This window comes from Cydia splendana, chromosome 6 (assembly GCF_910591565.1).
Source record: "Cydia splendana chromosome 6, ilCydSple1.2, whole genome shotgun sequence".
In the NCBI taxonomy this organism is placed as follows: domain Eukaryota; kingdom Metazoa; phylum Arthropoda; class Insecta; order Lepidoptera; family Tortricidae; genus Cydia; species Cydia splendana.
This window is the reverse complement of record NC_085965.1, coordinates 6062436-6082779: the sequence shown is the minus strand read 5'-3', so window position 1 is coordinate 6082779 and position 20344 is coordinate 6062436. Positions and strand designations below refer to the sequence as shown.

The window sequence follows — 20344 nt, the reverse complement described above, 5'->3', positions numbered from 1 at the left end:
CAAATGAATAGAAATTGTGTTTTGATTGAAAAAAAATATTGGTAGAACATATTAGGATTAGGTAGGTATGTTAAACTTTTGATATTATTACGATTCGACTTTGAATGTCTCGCAGTGCAGTGCAAGTGACTTAAGCCTTCGAATTTATCTAAGTTGGCAATAATTGTTAATATATCCCGGTATATGGCCTAATTTTGCCATAGACCGAGATGCGTGGAAGAAAGAGAGGGAGGCCGTTGCTCAGCAGTGGGGCACAGTAGACCAACAAATAAAATACCTAAATAAATAAATATTCCAGTATCTGTTTTACAACGGAATAACCCGAGCTTAACCGCGAATGAATATGAAAACGTTATCACATTAGTGAACTTTGCATGCTCAACAGCCTCAAGCCTTTCCAACTTAGGCGGAGTTCCACTTTGACACAGTTCTATTTCGTGCGAACTGTGCTGGAATGATAACGGTTGGGAACTTTTGTCGCGTAAGATTTGCTGTAGGGCTAACTCTTTATCCTTTGTCACCATGCCTGTCACGTTCTAACAAACGTGTAAGTGCGAAAGTGACGCATGGCATGACAGGTGATAAAAATGCGACCATGATACCGCTTCTGTTTAGAGTGGTATTCTATCTGTCCATGTTGGTCCAATTTGCATTGCATCTCACTCTCTCATTATGTAAAAATAAATGTGAGACGCAAATACACATTGGACCAAGATATCCTAGTACTAAGTGGTAAGTGTTGTTATGTCATGTTCCACCATAAATAATCCATATTTTTAGCGTACAGTCTGTCGATTCGTAGCAGGCCCCGAACTGCTAATCCTTTGTTTACTGTTAAGTAAAACCGCACGTGCTACTTACCTGCAAAAAAGGGTCTTAATTATTCTAATTGGCACCTGAGCGCGGGCTAGTCCAACGCTCAAAAAACCAGTGTAGGTGCGCTCTCCGAAAACGCGCCTTTGTAACGCATCTGGATGACACATTTTAGACTGGTTCGACTCGCCAGCACTCAGTAACCGTAGAGAATTACACGATCCTTTTTTTTACAGGTAGAGGCACGTGCGGTTTTTACTTAACAATAGACAAAGGATTAGCGGCTCGGGGCCAGGTACAAATCGACAGACTATACACTATAATGATTACGACTATAGGTAAGGCTAATTTATGTTCCTACCTAAATAATGTATTGAATTTACTTTGATCATAACTACAGTACTGAAGCTTTTACTGTTCTTAGTGAAAAATAAGTCAGTTTGTGCAAAATTAACTTTCCCAATGAGTTGTCAGCTGACATCGTAAATATTATAGCTCTTTTGGTGCAGCGAAATGGTGTTAACGGCATTGGTATAGATAATTCCAACTGAGATGGTAAATTAAGGTAAATATTAACGTAATTAACGCTAATTAATCATTAGGGTTGAAATTGTTTATACCAATTCCGTTAACACCACTTCGCTGCACCGAAAATGCTATAACATTTACGATGTCTGGTTGTCAGAAACTCTTTGGTCGATTTATTTTACACAAAAACTCAACTTTCTTTTGAATATAAGGAAAATGTTTGAAGCGGTATGATATTCAATTTCCCTTCAGAGTGCGATAAAACTAAATTATGTGAACATAAGCGAGGTGAAGTCGCGAATAAATGTTTGAACTAGTTAACTTTCTTACGAGTATTCTGAATCAGATCACTGAATGTGTAAATTTCTATATTAAAAAGAGAAATGGAACAAGTCACGGCCTTGGGTAAGACTCGAACTTGCGAGCTACCGGAACACCGGTCCGCTCGCTATTAAACAAGCGAGCTAGACTTATCTGCTTTATAATAATGAGTTCATTGTATGTATGTATTTTTTACTTTTTTATTTTTATTTTTATTTTTTGTTTTATTTATATATAGGCCAGAGTCCCAAAGTTGGCTAGCCTCCGACCCACCTAACACCCAAATCATGGCCATCTTAAGGGGGCATAAAATATTATTGATTTCCTAGTAGTTTCAGGGTCCACACAATATCTGCTAAAGTTGAAGTACCCACTAGTGGGTCGCGACCCATACTTCAACTTCAACTTCAACTTCAACATTTATTCAGCAAATAGGCCACAAGGCCACTTTTACACGCATTGAATTTACATACAAGTAAAAATAATACATTAACAATTACAAATATAGTTTGGGAAATGCTGATCGATTTTAATTGAACATTTGTATTATGTGGTTACCACTATACTATCTTATATCTACCTGTCATACACAAGCATCCTGTATTAATTTAAATAGAATATAGTTAATGTAATTCAAAGCTATCCAGAAAGCAGGGAAAACTTGTGACAACAGAAAACTTAACATATCGTTATTGAACTTCAACGTATTGAATTTTACCCAATTTTCCTAGATCGCTACAGTGTCCGCGGGTAAATAATATATTGAGTGACAAACGTCTCGACCTCTTTATTCGGGTCACCCTTGAACCGAATATATTGCGAACAATTTTCAGGATCGTTTACTACGCTCCGGGATGCCAATGATACGCTTCTCGAACTTTCCGTGCGTTCTGTTCTTTACATACATCAACATGGTTACGATATCTGGAAATCGCTTTATAGTATAGAGTTAGACCAAGAAAAGTCTGCAACGATTTTGATAGCACACGCAGTGCAAGTGTTATTTATACGTCATAATTTCGTAGAAGATTGACGTTTAAAATAACACTTGCACTGCGTGTGCTATCAAAATCGTTGCAGACTTTAAAATTTAATCAGCGTCATTAATAGATAGAGTTAGACCAAGAAAAGTCTGCAACGATTTTGATAGCACACGCAGTGCAAGTGTTATTTATACGTCATAATTTCGTAGAAGATTGACGTTTAAAATAACACTTGCACTGCGTGTGCTATCAAAATCGTTGCAGACTTTTCTTGGTCTAACTCTATCTATTAATGACGCTGATTAAATTTTCGAGTTCGTTACCGTTTTTTTGCGTATTTGAACGCAGACTAGGACTTAATCTAATTACCTAGGTACTGTTCGTATTTCAGTTCGTTTGAAAGACGGTATTTTTGTCAACAACCATGTTAAGATGCTTGATCAACAAAACGTTTAAGTATTCAGGAAGCTCACTCGCGCTAACGAGAAGACGAGATAAGTTTACAAACGTCGTCGTCCTGAATTCCCTACGGTGTTCTGTCCCGCGTTGATTGTCCGGGATTTGAGATTAACATAACAGGAACGTTCCGTGTTCAGTTGCTTTAGATACGGTAAGGAACGTAGATGTTTGTTTGAATAGCGGATAGAGCTCTGACGTTCTGCGTCTCATAAACAATGGGCGCCTTGTCTCGTCCCGTTTCTTGTGTGCGCTGCGCCTATACTCCGAGATACGCTTTGCATAAGGATGGCTTGTATTCCCGCGGCGTGCGGCACAATCAGCATTATTAACAAATGTGATTATCCAGTTTGTATGTAAATTATATTAGAGAGATGAATACATTCGTATACCGGGTGTGGCCTGTAATACGAGCAAAAAATTAAACTCTAGGCTGTACTCCTCATACTGACCAAATAATATTTATTTTGTATGAAAAATAGGGAGTACTTAATAATTTTCAAAAGTAGTTGAACAAATGTGTCACCGTTTGAGGAGTACAATCTATGTTTTAATTATTTGCTCGTGTTGCAGGCCACACCCGGTATATGTACTACGTTACGCTGCGGTTACGCTATTGCAATAATACAATTGGTTGTTGATCTTTGCATTAAGTATACGTACAATTGGGTACTTAACATGAGTATCCACTTTTCTATTCTATTAGTATGGCAACTTGGGTACTTAAGTTGGGCCGATCGTACCCACCTATTCGTATTGAGCGTTTTAAATAGCAGGTCAAAGCGATTTCAGAACTATACTGCAAAACGTAATTCAAGACCAAAAAAAGTAAAACACTGTTGCCACTTTTTACTAGCGCGTCTTGTATTTATATAAAAATAAGTAAATAAAAGTACTTTTTTTTAATCGTAGGAGTAAAATTACTAATACATAAATTATCTTAGCGTGATTATTTATCAAAAGGAATTTACTATTTTAGAAACAAATTATTGCTATGGCACCATTGTCTTACTTTTTTGGTCTTGAATTACGATTTTCAGTTTAGGTACATACTTAGGAATATAAGAGAAACTGGGACAGATAATTCATTATTGCCCGAAGCGTAGCAAAGGTCTACGTTTTGACTCGGGCATTCTGCTTTCGTATTTCCGGATGTTCTCCTTTACAGATCACCAACCGATCATTCTCAACCGATTCTCGTGAAATTTTGTGTCCAGATTCTATGATTAAAATAGATTTTTTTTACGATTCAAGTTTTGGAAATTTAAAAAAATGGCGGTCGCGATACCTCGCGCCGTTAAACAAATAGTCGTATCGATATCATAAGAGTTTTTATTTTTAAGACACGTTTACAAAGTACATACCTTAATGGCAAAAAATGCAGAAAAATTGTATTGCTGGTTTAGGCGGTATTTAGATATTTAGTTTTTACTCGTATAGTGCATAGTCTTAGATATCAGTATATAATAACCACAAATTAAAAAAAAACCGGGCAAGTGCGAGTCGGACTCGCGCACGAAGGGTTCCGTACCATAATGCAAAAAACAGCAAAAAAAAAACGGTCACTCATCCAAATACTGACCCCGCCCGACGTTGCTTAACTTCGGTCAAAAATCACGTTTGTTGTATGGGAGCTCCACTTAAATCTTTATTTTATTCTGTTTTTAGTATTTGTTGTTATAGCGGCAATAGAAATACATCATCTGTGAAAATTTCAACTGTCTAGCTATCACGGTTCGTGAGATACAGCCTGGTGACAGACGGACGGACGGACGGACGGACGGACGGACAGACGGACGGACGGACGGACAGCGAAGTCTTAGTAATAGGGTCCCGTTTTACCCTTTGGGTATGGAACCCTAAAAAATATTTAATATGTATTATCATCAGATGTCGACGCATTACGTATTGGGCTTTGGTTTCGTTCAAGGAAATGTTCTTTCAATTTCTAATGGATCCGCACTGAGGGAATATTTTGTTAGCAAACTTTCACCACACAGATTTATATAAAAGGTAAGGATGAGGAGTAAGGGATACCCAGTGTCCCGAAAAACGTATTCTAGTCAGGAGTCCGGATTTTGTAAAGGATTTGTCGGTCAATTTCGCTTGAGTACGTTTTAGTTGTAGTCAATTTTGTGCATAATCAGGATTGCGGTTTAGTGACGGATATCGACGCCTCGTCCTTTAGAAATTTAAGCCCTAAACTGCGGCCAAAATATAAAAAAAAAGTTCGCAGATCAAGCTTGTAAATCTTATAAGTACAGTGAAACCTGGACAAGTTGGACATCAAGGGGCGAGCTAATATGTCTCACTTATAGAGGTATTCCACTTACCCAGGGTCTCAGTTAGCCATGTATACATAAATATGTCTCACTTACACCTCATTAATAGAGGTGAGACTAGAGGTTATAGAGGTGGTTAATGGGGTAGGTACAAACTTCCAGAAAAAAGGAAGACACAGTGGAAAGAACTAATAACTCCATAACCGGGCCAAACATCCATCATATTGAGAAAGTAGGTAACAGTTTATTCTTCATAACGAACATTGCAAGGTCATTCCAGTGGCGAATAGCGAAAGAGATAAGCACACAAAGATTTATCAGCGGTAAGTACCCGCTGTGCACGTGTAGAGGAAAACTGCAGGATCACACGGCGGGACTTGGCTCACTCTTATCTAAATACCTACCTATCTACCTGTTTGTCTACAGAAAAGGATTCTTGAATATCCTGTGTTCCTCAAGTTGAAGCGTAAGTATTCGTTGAGATACTTTGTTGAGCGGTATGGCAGGCGGAGGAATATTAGTAAATGTCTACCTGTTTTATTTCAGCACATCACGCTTGTAGGAGTGACCCACAATTTCTGCTGAAATGCTGCTACTGACTCTAAAAACTCGCGAAACTTAATCTTATCTTAATTACTATGAAAATGTACTTCTGTTTAAAAATTTTCTCGTTAGGTCTCTCAGATACCTATATCTATTTCACACAACAAATTTCTGCTAGGGTATGCAGGGTAGCGATACATACCTACCTATTAACTGAGAATATAATATGAAAATTAGACATGTAGTAAGTAGTAACAATCACATTTTTGTACACAACACAGGTTTACAAATATATAAATTACAGTAATGGAAGTACAAATGCGAACCTATCCCTATCTTCCGGCTAACCTTACACATGCATAGCATGCTTAGCTAACATGTTTTCGTGATTTTTTTCGAACGAGCCAACTTTAACTTTTCAAGGTTTTGGTTAGTCTGGTCTTGCCTATAGCCTAGTTTCCGTGTGTTTTTTTTTATTTGCTCTTGATTAAAATTTTACGTTAGCCCCCTCTTAAACGCTTTGTACTGTCACCACACGGGATTGTTATGCCATTTAGGGTTCTTGCCAAATTGGAAATTCTATAGCGTAAGTATTGAACAACCAATTTAGCTAGGACCCTAAATGGCGCAACAATCGCAGAGCGTATGGTAGGTACCTACAATTCGCAAATGCCAAAGAATTGTTAACAAATACTCGTGTCACGGCACGCGAACCGTGAAGCCTGCTCACGATAATCTGAAGGAACTTCTCAAAAGGAACGATCACGCGTGAATATTAACATGGTCGTAAGTTTCAGGGGAACTCAGACCCAACCTAGTTGCGCCGCGAGCGTGAAATTGCTTTACAGAATTGTCGACGAGCATTTGTGAATTTTACAACTGTAACTGTTATCGAACCTTGTTTATTCGAGTGATTGAGCATTGTATGTGGGTTATTTAGGCTCGGTTTGAGTTGAGAGTAATGGAAAATGTATGTACATTACTTAATACTTATGTAGTAAAAGTGGAGCTAAACTATTTTTTTTGCTTGGTGGTGGATAAAATAAAAGATGCCTTATCCCACAAAGTTCTAGCTAGTTAAACTTTAATTTTGTAACTGAAAAGCTCTCTCTTTAGGATAGATGGCAACTATGCGCTAACTAACTAATTAGTTAGAGACATAGTTACTAAACATGTGTCATGTGTCTCATAAGAAGGCTGAATGTCAGTTAATGAAAGTTACCTTGAGAAATCGGATAAAAATAAGATTCGCCAGAAAAATTAAGTGAGACAGGATAATTTTTTTTTTAAATATAACTAACGACCCGCCCCATCTTCGCACGGGTTGACAAATTATACACCTAAGCCTTCTCCAAGAATCACTCTATTGATAGGTGAAAACCGCATGAAAATCCGTTCAGTAGTTTTTGAGTTTATCGCGAACATAGGTACAAACACACAAACAGACAGACGCGGCGGGGGACTTTATTTTATAAGGTGTAGTGATAATACTGATTCTCGTTTTCGAAAAGAAATGATTATAGTAATATAGGCTGTAATTAATAATAGGCGGCAATTTGTAAAAACGTTTTGGTTTTCAATAGGTGCCATGTTTGGATTGAATATGCTTGTATCATATTTAATAATAACGATACCCAAGGGCTTCAAAGTGTAGTTCATGCTCCTAGCGTGCACTCACGGCTTGCTTTTAGAACTTTGTGCAAGGCGCATCATAAAACCTCATCGTATATAGTAATATAAGAGTAAACCTTCAAGCCACAGCTTTGCTCGAGAGTGCTTCTAGGCGTTAAGCTACCAAATACGTACTTTAGGGTAGAATCTTTAATAGCTTGCGTTACCATGAGTTTATCGTAAACTTTCAAGGGATTGCCAGAATCTAAATAGAAGTAGAAAACTTCAAAAATTAAATACGTGTAGTTTTTTTTCGGTTTTTTTTTGAGTTTTTATATAGTTCCCCTTAAAATATAGTTATGAAAATCATTTGCTTTAGAAATGGTTCAATCAAATAATAGTCTCACCTCCTTACCTAAACTAGACTAGTTGGACTCATGTTGGACTCTAGGTAGTTGGTTGGTTTTACGGTAGTGATTTTTCCTACTGTGACTATATTTATGTTCAATATATTATGCCTGACAAACGTGTTTCATTGTAGAAAGGTGCTGCTACTAATTGATTTTTTACGCAGTCTGTTTAATTCAAATATGGGGCATTATCTATGAAAGGGGACCTTATTGTCGATGGCGCTTACGCCGCACAGCGTCGCACGGCATTGTATTTATATCGGAGCATCGTTAATAATGGCGTAAGCGCCATCGACAATAAGGTCCCTATTCATATATAACGTCACATATAGGTTCACAACGCTGGTACAAATGTTAAAGTTTTGGACATACGAGTACAGTTCGAAACACTACTTAGAACTGCATAAAATTATGTTGCCGCTTGTTCTGGCTAACTACAGTTTTATACTTAGTTTCTACTGCAGAATAATTGGATGTGAAATATTTCTGTGCTACGTAGGAAATACTTTCAAATATAATTGGATTTGTAAGAACTAGTGATGTACCGACTATTGATTTGGCCGACTAGCCGACTAGCCGACTAATCGGCGCTCGAATGGCCGATTAGTCGGCCGACTAGTCGGCTAGTTGGCCAGATCATTAGTATCGTATAAATTCAGGTGAAAAATAATAGTTTTGCTCCTTTGGTTGCGCTATTCATCATAACTTAGCTTGGCTAAAAGGTTCTCTACAGGTTCAAAGACCTATCACAAGAATCCTCGTTTAATTTCTGTGTTTAGTTCTTTTATTTTACGATCCTGAGCAGACCGTCAGTACAGCTTGTAGGAGGTATTTCCAAGGCTCTCTTTCCCGAACGTAGTCGCCAGTTAAGAACTTATCCCCTGTGGTCAGCGTCTTTACGAGCAACTTGCCCTGACTATGTCTCTAAATTTTGCATTAACATTAATAGTTCCTCATGGCTCCATCATTAAAAAAAAACAAAAACGGAATAATAATAAAAAATGTAACTATCGAACTTGCACATGAAATTACACGAGAATCAGTTGAGATCGATCTGTAGAGGAAAACACCAGCCCACCAACATACGATAACATTTTGGATCTATCGACTGGATCTAAATAGAATGATTGTATGTACGGTCCATTATATGAACAAAAGTTTTCGTTTGCACCCTGAATAGGTATTTTAGTAAAATAAACATAAAACATATGGTAAATATTGACTGTTGATTTCTTATTTTTCTGTTTTTCTTTCACTAATAAAGTGCCGACTAATCGGCCATATTCGCCGACTAGTCGCCGACTAATCGCCGACTACAAATGTGGCCGGATAGTCGGCTTTCCCGACTAGTCGGCGACTAGTCGGTACATCCCTAGTAAGAACCCTTTCTAAGTTTACAAGTGAAGGATGACTCACGTTAGACCGGGCCGGGTCCGGGCCGGAGCTTTCGGCGCTTACTTTTCTATGACAGATGACCGGTGATCACGTGATGGTTTCCATAGAAAACGAATTTCTAAATCAAAATTGAAAGTTAAGTAAAAACCTACTTATGAAAAATTAGTACTGTAATATTTTAATATTCTGATAAATATAATACTTAATTTAACGATTTCTGGACTTGTTCACGCAAATAAAATACCTATGTGACAAGCACCGACACTTAACACGACATTTTGACAATATTGACGTTGCTTATTATGATCAGCATCCCGCAAAATAGATGATTCAATTATCACGTGGTCCTTTTGGTAAACGTATCTACGTTAAAGTACCGAGTAAATAGGTACGGTCAGCCAAGAAAGTGGTCTACCACTTTTCGACTCTATCAATCAGATGATACAGTCGAAAAGTGGTAGACCACTTTCTTGGCTGACTGTACCTACCTATGCGACAAATACTTAAAAATTAAACAACGATACCTCTCGCTCCTCAAAATATCAGTTTTTATAACCAGTTTGCTGGGGTAAGTTAGTACTTTTCGTATTCGCATGCCCACAAAATCCTGAACCCATTCTGTTACCTACGAATATACTCAGTAGGGCATAATTTAAGTGTTTGTTTTTTACCAGATGAGATATCTTTCATCGTAGTGCTACTGATCTACGGCGAACTAGAATTCGCAAGATTTTTCAAACCGTGGTTGGCCCGCTGATTTTGTAGACTGGTTTCGTAGAAATTGGTACGGAAATTCCATGTTTACGCAGTTACCCGTTTGGTTTCATATTTGGTTACGTAATTGGTTTTCCCGCTAAGCGACGCCAGATTCGGATGCGTTAATTACTTACGTTTATTTGCAGATCTTCACATTATACTCTTCTGTACCTTTAGGTACTTAAATAAAAGTAAACAAATAATTTGTACATTTTCGGGTAGTTATAACATTTATTGATTAACCAACCAAATACAAAACGGCCTGGATCTGTTACTGAACGACCTGACTTTAACCAACATTATTTGATCATGTAATGTTTTCATCTACCCTCAACTGGCTTAAGGAGCCATTTGAGGGTAGATTTTGTTTACTTTTATTTAAATACCTAAATATACAGACTATAGATGTTGTAAATCTTACATCCAGCCTGTACGACAGTGCGAAAAATATTTTGGACAATATTTGTGCCTAGAAACCCTCGCAACGCTAAAGATTCCACTTTACGAACCACTCGCTACGTTTGTGATTAAATTTTGTAATCTTTCGCTTGCTCGGGTATCGACATTAGCACAAGGAGTTAAACAACAACTTTGCCCCCTTGTATAATAATAGTACATTATGAATATTACGATACAAGTGCGAAAAGGTAATTCGCAACTCGTGTCGATTTAAAATTAAATATTCCCTTCGGTCGTGTTTTAATTTATCGCCACTCGTTGCGAATTTCCTACCTACTTTTCGCACTTGTATCGTAATGTACTACCTCACCACACAAGCTTGGAAAGGTTCTCAGTTGTTTTATTGATAAATATTATTAAAAAAATGACAATCAAAAAATAACGAATAATAAACATGTATTTAGAGTTAGACCAAGAAAAGTCTGCAGCGATTTTGATGGCCCACGCAGTGCAAGTGTCATTTATTCGTCATCATTTCATAGAAGTTTGACGTTTAAAATAACACCTGCACTGCGTGGGCTATCAACATTTCTGCAGACTTACGTGCTAATTTGAAAAATAAATACTTTGAATCAAATTGCTCATGTTAATACGAAGTCTTTTGAAGTTCAACTGACATTGACACGTTCATTTGATATTACCATTACCTACTTACTCAGAAGTTAGCTTGTCTCGGTCACATTGTCTGTATTGTGGGACATTACTTACGGCGCAATTCGGGATATGAATTAGAGATTCACTAGATAAGAAATTGTAAAGATATGTGACGTTCCAAGGCAAAAGGTACCATTGCCCCGGCTGAATATTGGAGCGGCGTTAATAATAGCGTAATCGCCGGCCGTCATAAGGTACCTTTTGCCGTAGGACGTCACATATCTTTACTATTTCATATCTAATTAATCTCTAATTCATTTCCCAAATCGCGCCGTTATTCATTTTTCCTAACTAAATAACAAACATCGTAATACTTAATGTTGATAGATATACGGGGTTCCTACACGAATGCCATATTCTATACTAGCCTTTACAGTAATTATTTTTGGGTATGTCTACAGAAAAGACGTGAACACAGTTTTGTGTTTGACCCAACTGGACTAGTTTATATTTTTCCCGTCCGAAAATAGACCTAAAACGCAGAATCCACTTTTGAATGTTTTTATTTTAGGAGGCCGTATGCAAAATGTAATTTGACTTCTGAAGGTTGACACATAAGGAAACAACCCGATCTACTCAATTAGGCACGCAGAAGTATTCAAATAAAATAACAATTATATTTAATGTTAAGCCTGCATTTATACTTTTATTTATAAATAGCCGGGTCCACACAGAGCGAGCATACGCGCGAGGCAATTTCCTCGCGCACAAAACGGCCAGACGACGACGTGTAGACGTGCCTCGCGCGCGCCGCCTCGGCCGAGTGTGTGGACCCAGATAATGGTTATTTATTAAACGTTTAGATACATTTTCAAACAAACTCCGCTGCTATGACTACTCATAGATATAGTTTTCAATAGTTTTAAATGACCAACCAACATTGTATGTTGCCTGCAATACCGCCACTTCATCTCAAAATGTATGATTGGGAATTGTATCCTAATTAAAAATAAATTATAAAGATTAAGTTTGCTTCAAAAATGTTGGTGCCCAAGTGCCAATATTGCAGGCACCATACGAAATTGTCGTGTCGTACCTCATAACAAACCTAGGTACAGTCACCATCAGATATATCGAGGCGGCCGAGGTGCTCAAAAATATCTGAACACGCACACTAACGTCACTAACGCCTTAACGATAGAGGCGTGTTCAGATATTTGTGAGCGCCTTGGCCGCTCCGATATATCTGATGGTGACTGTACATTCTCGTTTAGTAGCCCACACCTAGTTTTGTCATGAAATGTGATTGCCAATGTATAAAAAAGAATAGGTATGTATTAAGTAATAAGGCAAACAAAACTAATCAATATAGATCATATATGATCGTTAACGTTACATTGGCGCCCCACGTTGGGCGCCAATGTAACGTTATGGGGAGAGTACGTCCCTATGTTGGTAGGGGAAGTAAATAAGTACTACCAACTCGTTAGCAAAAATAAATTATTTATTAAAAAAAAACTAAATTTAAGAAAGGTCGTGGGTGGTCAAGGCCCGTCTAGATTTACGCCCGAGATCCGGTACTGCCCTGGCTGGTCGAGGGTCCGAGCAGGTGGGTGACACTCGTCAGCACTGAAGAGGAGCAGGGGCGACGGCGGGCGAACGGCTATGGCTCCAACCCTGCCGTCGAGATGATGGTGAAGGTGCGCTGTTGCTAGGTCGGCCGACGGCGATTTTTAAAATAGAACGACGCACCCAATACGTGGGTGCGGGAATCGTTTTTATGCGAAAACGTCGCTGAACGAATTTATAATTTAAATAAGGTGTCCGCGCACACCTGAATCGAAATAAAAGAAATTCAAAGTCGTACGGCGCGCGAGACGACACGGAGGCTCCGTGTGCGCGGCGGTACGTGCATATGCCACGGTGGCTGGCGCGGCATACCATACCGAAAAAAAAAAAAAAAAAATATATAGATTATTATTAATTGTTAGTATTGTCACGTTTTATTACTATAAAAGTATATCTGGTTGCGAATCTGGGTCAGGTGGAGTTTGATTATATGATGAAGAAAGTAGTGTCCGATCGAAACCGGATTTTCGGTTTCGGGTTTGCTCTAGTTGCGGCCAAAACCGAACCTTCATCCTAAACATGATTTTTATGTCGAAACCTGCCGAAATGTATACAAAAACTTCGTTCGGATATAGACACTACTGAAAATCTGTAATTGTAGTCAGTTTCCGTCCACTTGGCGGATTAGCAAATAATACATTTCATTCACAATTTGCTACTTGCGTTGCGACATATAATTTATTTGATAGATAAATTGTTTAGATATTAAGGATTGCACGTAGTCCAAATTTGTGCAGCAATGAAGGTTTATATTCAAATTTCGTCATGTTGACGAAAACTAGAGCCGGACGAAAACTAGCGCAATGATTCTACCTACAGCTTTGGCACGGCACGCTAATTGAAAACTGCCAATTCGATACTTACCTAAATTTTCCTTCAAATCGTCGCATTCGATTTCTGATTGGCTTGAGACAGGTCAATTCGAACGCACGCTGACATTAAAATCATATTTGAATCATGTTATTTAGTTATCGTGCGTCTCGCTCGCGCCAAAACATGTAAGGGACAGTAAGAGAGAAATGAGCTGCACTTGAATAATATCAGTTAAAAGTAAATTTGATATCAGTAGTACCAATGTTCGAATTGGCCTGTAATTAATAAGTCAAATATTGACTGCCGTGAAGCCAGAACTAATATTTACCTACTCATAAGCGTTGAAATAATTTAATTAACATTAGGGGCGCTTTGTGATCTCTACGAAGGATATTTGTAGCAAGTTATGTTGTGCAACAAGATAATCCATTATCCATAAGTAAATAGGTACAATATTGTTTACCAAACAGTTAATCATAGAAAAATATTTTTACTTACATTGTAATAAACTAACTAAGCTTATTAACCTTCAATAATATCATAGAGTAATAAGTAAAGAAAGATTGGTAACTCCATACAGTTTTCTTACCAAAACGCGAGTTATTTTGTAGTCGACGTCTAGCGTCAAGTAGCGGAATTTATCAGTACTGATAGTTGACAATAGATGTCGCGGCGAACGAAAACTCTAATAATGCTCAACAATTTTCAGCTAATATCATTGGATTAACTGGAATTCTGTTTTCAACTCCTTCTGCTCGTAATATTAGTTGTAAATTGTTTTAGCTGTATATTTTTCGTCAGTAGCGACACTTGTCATATCTGGTGTCAAGTAACGGTACCTACTTAACTGATAGTTCCACTACTTGACGTTAGATGTCGACTACGAAATAAATCGCGTTTTCGCAAATTCATAACTGTCAAATATCATTTCTTACGTTGCACTGACTATAATAAACTGAACACGAACAGTTTATGTATATATATATATATTAGTTTAATATATATATATATTAAGTTATGCATTGTTTGTCAGTAGGTACCTATCTATATTACGGAATTGTTTCATAACTAGGGCGATTGTGCACTACAATGAATTTTACTGTCCGGCAGTCCGAGTTTCCATGGTCCGTGGCATGAAAAAAACGGATGATTGGCTTGTGCACTTGTCCGTCTTTTTACTCGCAGGTGCGGCGCAGTGGCATGAAACACACACCCCCCCTAGGCCGCCCTCGCCCGGCCAAGTCATGAATAATTCTAATTCCAGATGCAGTGCACAACCATAAACACGTTTTTCATAGCTGTCATCTCGGACCGGAAAAAAACTGTCCGGAATGGGGAAAAGTAAAATGTCGGACGGTAAAATTACGTCTAGTGCACAAGCTACTATATACATTTAATGGCGTGCCATATCGGACCGTAAAATCTCGGACTGCCGGACAGTAAAATTCATTGTAGTGCACAATCGCCCTACAGAACACCGCAAAACTTCCCATTAAAAAAATACCTATTTAGATCAGTTTAAGTTATGGACGTGCTAAATAGTTCGCGTTTTCCTTAATGGGTGCGTTGTAAATGTTGTACTGACAAAAACATTGTCGTGATGGCAAATTGACTGATTGCGAGATGATTGTCGCCGGTGGCAGTGTGCACGGCTCCGCGCCGCGGTCAGACGCGCAGGTTAAAAAAAAATCCGCGCATGCGCGAAGGCGGCGGAAAAACGCGGGAGCCGCGAATTATTGACAAGATGATTGTTTGTTTAATTTAAAACATGTGAAACAATTTAAAAAAATAGATTGTGATGGTTATTAACTTGGTTAAATAGTGTGTAATAAAATTTAAAATTAAGGTTAATAACCAAAGTAGGTGTTTCAAAATACTAAGGTAAGTCTAGTACCTTCAAATCTTTTTTGTCCTAAAAACAAATAAAATCCACTTATAAACTTCTATAAGTACATACCTACCTAATATTTAATAACGGTTGACAAAATCTCATTTTACTCTTGATACAATAATGGATATAAATATGTAATTATAAAATAAAAGCTTAAAAGCTGATTACGAGATTATCAATTTTTAATACAGGTAAAGGAAGATTTATTAAAATATGTTTTGAATAATATTTTAGGATAAGAAATGATCAATACAACATATTATAGGAAAATACCGATACAAAGGTATACCCTACCCTATTTACTAAATTAGTCCAAATATGAGCGTCTCACTGGTCACTGGGAAATCGCATTAATTATTATTAAATTTTATTTTAATTTTTTTTTTAATTAATTGTTCATTAAATGATTACTTTAAATGTAAATTTAATAAACAAGTTTGTCTACTTCTCCAATTTCTCCACCATACATAACATCCGTAAAGGTGACATTCGGATGGCAACTGCAGCTGCATTACTGTTGCGGCAGGGGTGCGAAACTCCTCCCTTCGGGCAAACTCGCCTCCATTCGGCTCAGCATTACTTCGAGCAATTATTAGGGTGGACACAATTTGACGTCCCTTTGCGTGCACGACCACAGATAAGATAATCAATTTTGACAACCCTAAATAGCCGAAAGGGATTGTGCCATATATTAGAAAGGGACAGCACGATTCGACCCTGAACCGCTGTCAAACTTTGGTTTTGTAGGAAGTTTCCTTCCTGTACGAAAGCCGGGTACTCACTAGCGAGCTGTGACCGAACATGCGTGATACAGTAACGAGGTTCTAGTGTGTACGCATGTTACAGTTTAGGCTCGCGACGTTCGCCGGAACGCTTTCACCGAGCGTGCTCATTTTGCGGGCTGTAACTGTAACCGAACAGATACAGTAACGAGGTTCTAGTGTGTACGCATGTTACAGTTTCAGCTCGCGACATCGCCGGAACGCTTCGAGGTTCTAGTGTGTACGAGAAGGCCACTGACAAACCGGGTCTATCCGCAGTTTTAGTTTGTAACTCCACGATGTCGGACGAGTATTTCTCGCTTGTGCAGAATACATACTAGATGCCTACTCGATTATCATAAACGGCCACGAAGATGTGGGATTCATAGAATGTATCGGGAAAGTAGTTCCATAGAATACTTAGTACTACATAGTACACTATTTTCCCTGTAGGCGATCAGCAAAATACATTTATCCTCTGACCATTCACTCATGACGAAGAAATACTCGATATATAGGTAGCTGTTCGCAGCGGCTAGCAACAACTGATCTTGACGTCCACGAGCGCAGTGCAAGCGTCCTTTGGTTCGCGGCAAAAACCGACAACCGTCGGATCGCTGCGAGCCGCTCGCGTACCGCTCGCAGCAGGTTTGCGAACCACATACACAGTATGTTATTTGGTTACAGTACATGCAACGGTTACAGTTACAGCTCGCTAATGAGTACCCGGCTTTATTTATTCTGTGGTAATGCGGCTGCTAACGTCACCCATTTTATTAAGGAAATTTACAGTGACAGCACTGGCTTCCACGCAGCCGTAATGCAGCTGCAGTTGCGATTCGAATGTCACCTTAACAGGTATTAGAAAACTAGTTTGAATTTGGAATATATTACGCAAGAATACAAACAATTGAATGAGTTTGCCAATGGCTGTTACGTTTGCTGCGTGGTGGGGCAGAATAGATGAGCGATTGAATCATGTCCTGTCGCGCGTGATAAACGCTATGACCATAACACGCCTGCATTACGGTTATTATGGCTGAGTTTATCAACATGACAGCGTGACAAAGGCCACTGCCTTTGTCAGGTACAGGTAAAAATGTATATTTTACCAGTGCAGCCTCGGATTAAATATTGTATTTAGCAGCAAAACGTAGTTTTCCTGTTCAATTCTTTGATCGCCAACGACGTCCAAATGGTTCTTACAGTGTAAAATTAGTCTTGGTGCATTCTGTTAAGGCTTACAATGGCGCGTCTGATAGGCCTGGTGGCCAAAGTTAACCAACTTATTTGAATGTTAATTGAGGAAAACGTGAAAGATGGCTTGAGACTAACTGCAAGATTAGGTACAACTTACAATTTGCACCAATATGCACTTTGCAGTAATAAATGAGAAATGCAGTAGAACCTCGATAGCAATAATCTCTTTTGAATCCGCTTTGCCTTAATATTTTGGGCCGCGAATGTACTAGCACCCGGAAAAATTCCCGTTTTTGAAGTGAAAACTTCTTTAGCGGCGCTGAGCATTTTTGAGGTGGGGAAAAAATGATAAACTCGAGACAGCGTAACGCGTAACGCGTAACCCTCTCTTTCTACCACGCGGCGAAAATGTATGCCTGAGCCTGCTGTTTCGTTTTTATTCACCAAAGAACTTTAGTCATAACGTATCATAATCAGGTCAATTATTTCAAACTGGACTTTTATATTAAGCAAAGCTCAATGTTCTATTCTTGTACGGGCTGAAATATGAGGATCTCACAGTTACATTCTAACTTTATAGCACTTAAATATAATTCAATAAAGTTACATATTGATGAAATCGCTAATAAATATACCATTGTATATAACTACTTTTCAACTATAATATCAATTGTAATTTAATTATTTGCTTTGTTTTGTATCCTGACGATCGCTATACGATAAGTAATTGCTTCTGTATTCTTTACATTAACTATGAAAATTGTATTGAGAGATCAATAAACTAAACTAAACTAAACTAAAAGTGAACTCTAGTACTGGTGAATAAAACTCAAAATATCATGACCAAATATATTTAGATGCGAGGTCTGCAAGGTAACTTTACAATTTCTATTCGAATTTTAAACAATTAACGCTACAAATTTGAATTTCGAATTTTAAACAAGCTCACTGACCGACCAGCAATTTCGGAACTAAAGTTTTTCAATAGAAAGGAGGATGGGTCAATTATATATTATAGAGTTAGACCAAGAAAAGTCTGCAACGATTTTGATAGCACACGCAGTGCAAGTGTTATTTTAAACGTCAAAATTCTATGAAAGTATGTCGTATAAATAACACTTGAACTGCGTGTGCTATCAAAATCGTTGCAGACTTCTCTTGGTCTAACTCTAGTGCTGCAGACATTTTGGACTAGTTATTGAGTTTTCACTTGTGTCGGCACTCCCGGAGTGCAACCCGTTGTTTTTTTTCTAAAAACCATATTTTTTATGTTTTATTCGGAAAAAAAACAATGTCACTTAGTTTATATATTTTTCCGAAAAAAAAAATCGGAAATAAACGGAAAAAACGCACTTTGAAAAGAACTTGTTAATTTTTCCATTAATAATTAATCCATAGAGGTAACTATACTGTATGCATTATTATTTGCGTTATTTGACACATTATGACTGACGTTTATAGGGTGTTCTGCCTTTTCGCAGAACTATTTTTGGCCGAATTTCATTTGCCAACCAACATTTCGCCGACGTTTCACTTTGACAACTAACGATTAGCAATTTTTTGTATGACAACGTTTCAATTGGTAGAATTATTGTAAAGCAGATTATTATAATGCCTCTAAACTTTTGGGAGGCTTATCATTTGTCAAATCTTTCACTTGGTCGAACAACTTTTGGACGAATAACGTTTCGTTGATGCAACAGTTCTCTTTTCATACATTAGGCAAGTTACAAATAAGAAAAAGATACATACCTATACCTACATATTTTTTGGTTGGAAATATTAAGTTGCGACTTTAGGCAACACTGATAGTGGTAGGTTTTAATAATAGGTATAGTAACAGAAATCTCATATGTGACAGAGTCCAGTTAGGTGCGACGACGAGCGAAGCGAGGAGGAGCGTGTTAGGTTAACCGTGAGCAAACCGGAACCGACTTTTTATGTAATAAAAAACAAATAAAACATAAGTCTTATAAAAAAAGTAGGTATTACAAAAAAAAACTCACTAAAACATTTGGTAAACAATAAACAACTAAATGTATATTATGCCAACTAAAACATTCTACAACATGAAAGGAGGCATTTTGAAAATTGACATTATAAAACACAGACCAAATGTTTAGTTGGTAACTGTGAGGTTGGCAAATAAAAAAAACAAATTTGATAAGTTGGGAAATGAAAGTTCGGCGAAATAAAATTACGCGAAACGTGAGTTGGGAAGTGATAATCGGCCGTACCATTTTCGGCGATAAATAAGAGAACCCGTTTATAGAGATGTAACTAACCCAAATCGATTGTCACAGCAAGCGATTACGATTGGATGGCACGTAGACTGAGGTATCGAATTGTGACGTATAATGAATTTTTATTTGAGATTTAAATAAGGCTAGAATCATATGGTTTTCCCGCAAGGTAAATGCATTTAATACACCGACCGAGTAGGTCGCGCCCATCGTCAAAATCTAAACTAACTGGGGATCTATTTCAAAGTTTATTTATGTTATTTCTGTGTCAAATTTGTTGTCTGTTAGGTGACGATAAATATATCCATATTTACAGTTAATTATCCACCTTTTCCTAATTTTTATTAAAATAAAAATGAAAAATTCATATCGATTTACTTAGACGACTACCGATTCATAACGGTGGTGTCCGGCCAACCCTAAAATAATAAAAAAAGACGTACAACGTAAACGTTCGCAGTGCAATTGTTTTCCTTTGTGTGCTGATGTGCAAGATATTTTACGTTGTATTGCTGTTGTGAGTGACAGATGTCAAATAACGCTGCACGACGATGCACACAGTATACACCTGCTTAGTCGTGTGTTTTGTTATCTAAATGCTGGCTGGCGATCGTTTGTAAAATGTCTATTGACTTTGACCATACTTTGACGCTGTC

The 20344-nt window shown here is 37.8% G+C and overlaps 1 protein-coding gene across 1 annotated transcript in view; it reads left to right on the top strand.

The window, feature by feature from the left end:
• Nucleotides 1-15331: 15331 nt before the first annotated feature.
• The window catches only part of LOC134791292 (sodium-independent sulfate anion transporter-like), a 65605-nt gene continuing 60592 nt past the window's right edge, over nucleotides 15332-20344 (top strand). The window contains exon 1 of the mRNA XM_063762295.1: nucleotides 15332-15474. The gene's annotated coding sequence lies outside the window, so the exon portion shown is untranslated. The remainder of the gene's footprint in view (nucleotides 15475-20344) is intronic.